The sequence below is a fragment of the Saimiri boliviensis genome, chromosome 20 (genome assembly GCF_048565385.1).
Source record: "Saimiri boliviensis isolate mSaiBol1 chromosome 20, mSaiBol1.pri, whole genome shotgun sequence".
In the NCBI taxonomy this organism is placed as follows: domain Eukaryota; kingdom Metazoa; phylum Chordata; class Mammalia; order Primates; family Cebidae; genus Saimiri; species Saimiri boliviensis.
In genome coordinates, this window is record NC_133468.1 from 6,626,237 (window position 1) to 6,632,189 (window position 5,953).

General features: G+C 42.9%; 1 pseudogene; it reads left to right on the forward strand.

The window, feature by feature from the left end:
- The first annotated feature begins 1,193 nt into the window (after positions 1-1,193).
- LOC120360349 (high mobility group protein B3 pseudogene) lies at positions 1,194-2,111 on the forward strand (annotated as a pseudogene).
- The last annotated feature ends 3,842 nt before the right edge of the window (positions 2,112-5,953 follow it).

Genomic DNA, 5,953 nt, shown 5'->3' on the forward strand with positions numbered 1-5,953 from the left:
CATATATGGTCAAATAAATTTTAACAAGGCAGTAAGCCAATTCAATGGAGGGGGGGCGCGGGGAAGAAGGACAGTCTTTCCAACATATGGTGCTGGGAAAGCTGGATATCCACATGGAAAAGAATGAAGGTGGACCCTTCTCTAATGCCATATATAAAAATTAACTCAAAGAGACCCAGAATTTTAAAAATCCCAAAGCATAAAACTCATAGAAACCATAGAGCAAATGCTTAACCACATCGGATTTGGCAACAGATTTCCCGGATATGACACTAAAGGCACAGGCAACGAAAGAAAAAATAGACAAATTGGACTTTACAAAAATTAAAACATCTTGTGCGTCAAAAGACACTATAGCAGAGTAAAGAGACAACCCACAGAATGGGAGAAAATATTTGCAAATCATGTACCTGACAAAGGATTAATAGCCAGAATAAGCAGAGACTCCTAAAACTCAACAACAAAAAAAGAACAACCTGATTCAAAAATCACAACGAATGACTTGAATAGACATTTCTCCAATGATCAACAAATGGCCAGTACGCACTTGAAAAGATACTCAACATCACTAATCATTAGGGAAACACAAATTACAATGAGGTAAAGGACAAGATACTACATCATATACCTGTTAAGATGGCTACTAGCAAAAAAAGAAAAGAAAAAGAAAAAAAAATAAGAAAAATCTACAAGCATTGGCAGGGATGTGGAGAAATCATAATCCTTGTGCTCCATTGGTGAGAATGTAAAATGGTACAGTCACTGTGGAAAACAGTATAATGATTCCTCGAAAAGGTAAAAATAGTCTGCCCGTGGTGGCTTATGCTTGTAATTACAGTGCTTCAGGAGGCAGGAGCGTGAGGATTGCTTGAGCCCAGGAGTTCAAGACCAATCAGGGCAACGCGACAACACCCCATCTCTACAAAAATTGCAAAAATTAGCTGGATCTGGTGGCATGCGCCTGTAGTCCCAGCTACTAAGGAGGCTGAGGTGAGAGGATTGCTTGAGCCTGGGTGGTCAAGGCCGCAGTGAGCTGTGATTATGTCACTGCACTCCAGCCTGGGTGACAGAGCAAGACGCTGTCTCAAAAGAAATAAAAATAGAATTACCATATGATCCAGCAATTCCATATCTAGATATATACTCAAAAGAAATAAAAATAGGGTCTTAGACTATCAAACAATACAGTCACGATGGCTAAAGGTGACCCCAGGAAGCCAAAGGGCAAGATGTCTGCTTATGCCTTCTTTGTGCAGCTGTGCAGAGAAGAACATAGGAAGAAAAACCCGGCCCCACGCAGTGGCTCACGCCTGTAATCCCAGCACTTGGAGAGGCCAAGGCAGGTGGATCACAAGGTCAGGGGTTGCAGACCAGCCTGACCAACATGGTGAAACCCTATTTCTACTAAAAATACAAAAGTTAGCCAGGCATGGTGCGGCGCACCAGTAATCCCAGCTACTCAGGAGGCTGAGGCAGGAGAATTGCTTGAACCCACGAGGCAGAGGTTGCAGTGAGCCGAGAGTGTGTCATTGCATGCCAGCCTGGGTGACAGAGTGAGACCCCATCAGAAGAATAACGAGGAGGAGGAGGAGGAAGAGGAGGAGGAGAAAGAACCACCCTGAGGTCCCTGTTAATTTTGCAGAATTTTCCAAGAAATGCTCTGAGAGATGGAAGACAATGTCCGGGAAAGAGAAACCTAAATTTGATGAAATGGCAAAGGTGGATAAAGTGCCCTATGATCAGGAAACGAAGGATTATAGACCCCCTAAGGGAGGCAAGAAGAAGAAAGATCCTAATGCCCCCAAAAGGCCACCATCTGACTTCTTCCTGTTCTGTTTGGAATTCTGTCCCAAAATCAAATCCACAAACCCTGGCATCTCTATTGGAGATGTGGCAAAAAAAAAAGCTGGGTGAGATGTGGAACAAGTTAAATGACAGTGAAAAGCAGCCTTAAGTCACTAAAGTGGGAAAGCCAAAGGAGAAGTATGAGAAGGATGTTGCTAACTGTAAGTTGAAAGGAAAGTTTGATGATGCAAAGGGTCCTGCTAAAGTTGCCCGGAAACGTGGAAGAGGAAGATGAAGACAAGGAGGAGGAGGAGGAGGAGGGATAAACTTTTTTTTTTTTTTTTTTTGAGACGGAGTTTCGCTCTTGTTACCCAGGCTGGAGTGCAATGGCGCGATCTCGGCTCACCGCAACCTCCACCTCCTGAGTTCAAGTAATTCTCTTGCCTCAGCCTCCTGAGTAACTGGGATTACAGGCACGTGCCACCATGCCCAGCTAATTTTTTGTATTTTTAGTAGAGACGGGGTTTCACCATGTTGACCAGGATGGTCTCGATCTCTCGACCTCGTGATCCACCTGCCTCAGCCTCCCAAAGTGCTGGGATTATAGGCTTGAGCCACCGTGCCCGGCGGGATAAACTATTTATCTATCACCTGGTGAATACTTAGAGTAGGGGAGCGCTGTAATTAACACATCTCTTATTTGAGAAGTGTCTGTTTCCCTCATTAGGTCTAATTACAAAATTTGATCACGATCATATTGTAGTCTCAAAATGCTCTTGAGATGGTCAGTGGTTTACATGAAGTGGCCATGGGTGTCTGGAGCCCTCTGAAACTGTATCAAAGTTGTACATATTTCCAAACATTTTTAAAATGAAAAGGCACCTTGTGTTCTTCTCACTCTGTGCACTTTCCTGTTGGTGTGACAAGGCATTTAAAGATGTTTCTGGCATTTTTAAAATTTGTAAGGTGGTGTTAACTATATGATTATTGGCTAGAAATCCTGAGTTATCAACTGCACATATCTACAGTTTGTAAAAAGAATGAAACAACCGAGACAAACTCTTGATGCTCCTTGCTTGCCATTGAGGTTGTGGGAAAGATGCCTTTTGGAGGGGCTGTAGCTCAGGGTGGGCACTGTGAGGCTGGACCTGTTGACTCTGCACTGGGCATCCATTTAGCTTCAGGTGGTCTTGTTTCTGTACATAGTGACATAGCATTCTGCTGCCATCTTAGCTGTGGACAAAGGGGTGCAGCTGGCATGAGAAGGTTTTCTTTGCTTTGTTTTGTTTTTTTGTTAGTTAAGTGTGATAGTTTTAAATTGTTCGTGTTTTTTTTGTTTTTTTTTTTGAGACAGAGTTTCGCTCTTGTTACCCAGGCTGGAGTGCAATGGCGCGATCTCGGCTCACCGCAACCTCCGCCTCCTGGGTTCAGGCAATTCTCCTGCCTCAGCCTCCTGAGTAGCTGGGATTACAGGCACACGCCACCACGCCCAGCTAATTTTTTTGTATTTTTAGTAGAGACGGGGTTTCACCATGTTGACCAGGATGGTCTCGATCTCTCGACCTCGTGATCCACCCGCCTCGGCCTCCCAAAGTGCTGGGATTACAGGATTGAGCCACCGCGCCCGGCTTAAATTGTTCGTTTTAAAACAAACTGTAGCACTCTTCATTGTCAGCAAAGTGAAGAGCCACTGCATCAGTGAAAGTTCAAGAACCTTCTGTACTTACACACAATTTGCAATGTTCTGTTATTTTTTTTTGTATGCTTAGAATGCTGAAATGTTTTTGAAGTTAAATAAACAGTATTACTTTTTTTTTAAAGTAGGGTCTGAAAGAGGTATTTGTACACGTATATTCACAGCAGCATTATCCACAAGCAAAAAAAAAAAAAAAAATGGAAGCAGCCCAATTGTTCATCAATAGATTAATGGATAAGCAAAATATGGTATATCCACACAATGGAATAGCAGTCAGCCTTAGAACGGATGGGATTTCTTACACATGATACAGCATAGATGAACTTTGAGGACATTATGCTAAGTGGAATAAGCCAGACATAAAATGATGAATACTGGATAATTTCATTTGTATGAGGTACTAGAGTCATCAAAATCACGGAGACAGAAAGCATAATGGTGGTTGCCAGGGACTGGAGGGAAGGGAGAGTAGGAAGTTATTGTTTAATGGGTATAGAGTTTCCGTTTTGCAAGATAAAAGAGTTCGTTAGATGGATGGTGGTGAGAGTTATATGGCAATACGATGTACTCAATACCACTGAACCGCACTCTTGGAAACAGTTAACTTTATGTTATGTTAATTTTACCACAATAAAAACAACTGGAAAAAATCCGCTAAGTAATAACCATTGTATGATGTGCCACAATTTGTTTAATCATCGAAAGACATCTGAGCTGTTTCCTATTTGGCAGGAAACATAAAAATGCACAGTGACGGCCAGGCTCGGTGGTTCGCTCCTGTAATCCCAGCACTTTGGGAGGCCGAGGTGGGCAGATCACCTGAGGCCAGGAGTTTGAAACCAGTCTGGCCAACGTGGTGAAACCCCATCTCTACTAAAAATACAAAAATTAGCTGGGTGTGTTGGCATCCACCTGTAGTCCCGGCTACTCAGGAGGTGGAGGCAGGAGAATCGCTTAAGCCAGGAGTTTGAGGCTGCAGTGAACATGATGGCACCAGTACACTCTAGCCTGGGAGAAAGACTCTGCCTCTAAAAAACAAGTAAATAATAACAATGACAAATAAGCCTATGAAAATGTGTTCATCATCATATGTCATCAGAGAATTGTAAATTAAAGCAAAATGACATACATGTTAGTATGCCCCGATTAGAATGGCCAAAATCCAGAACACTGACAACACCAAATACTGGCAACGATGTGGAGCACCAGGAATGCTCACTCATTGCCGGTGGGAATGCAAAGTAGTGTGGCCACTTTGGGAGACAGTTTGGCAATTTCTTACAAAGCTAAACATACTCTTATTATATGATCCAGTGATTGCCCTCCTTGGTATTTACCCAAATGAAGTAAAAATTATGTCCACACAAAAACCTACACACAGGGCCAGGCATGGTGGCTCACACCTGTAATCCCAGCACTTTGGGAGGCCGAGGCAGGCAGAGCACCTGATGTCAGGAGTTCAAGAGCAGCGTGGTCAACATGGTGAAAACCCATCTCTACTAAAAATACAAAAATTAGATGGGCATGGTGGCAGGTGCCTATAATCCCAGCTACTTGAGAGACTGAGGCAGGAGAATCACTTGAACCCAGGAGGCGGAGGTTGCAGTGAGCCGAGATGTGCCATTCCACTCCAGCCTGGGCGACAACAGCGAGACTCTGTCTCAAAAAAAACCTGCACACAGATGTTTATAACAGCTTTATTCATCGTTGCCAAAACTTGGAAGCAACCAAGATGCCCTTTAGTGGGTGAATGAATAAATAAATTATAGTACATCCAGACAATGAAACATTCAGTGCTAAAAAGAAATGAGCTATCAAGCTATACAAACACATGAAGGAAACTTTAGTGCATATTACTAAGTGAAAGAAGCCAATCTGAAAAGGCTACACACTGTATGATTCCAACTAGATGATATTCTGGAATTATACAGAATCATATATTCTGGAATCATCAAACATACATGGGTTGTGGGGAGGGCTCGATAAACAGGCAGAACACAGAAGATTTCTGAGGCATTGAAACTATTCTATTTGGGAGGCCAAGACAGGCAGACTGCTTGAGTTCAGGAGTTGAGACCAGCCTGGGCAACATAGCAAAACCCCCATCTTTACAAAAAACACAAAAATTAGCTGAGCATAGTGGTGAGCACCTGTAGTCCCAGCTACTGGAGAGGCTGAGGTAGGTGGGTCACTTGAGCCTGGGAGGTTAAGGTTGCAGTGACTCAAGATCATGCTGCCACACTCCAGCCTGGGCAACAGAGTGAGACCCTATCTAAAAAAATGAGGGAAGAAAAAGAAACGATTTTATATAATATTATAATGGTGGATACATGTCAATATAATATACACTTGTCAAAACCATAGAATGTATAGCACCAGGAATGACCCCTATTGTAAACTGGACTTTGAGTGATAAAGATACGTCTATGCAGGGTCAATGATTGTAACAAATGTACCACTCTTGAGTGGGAT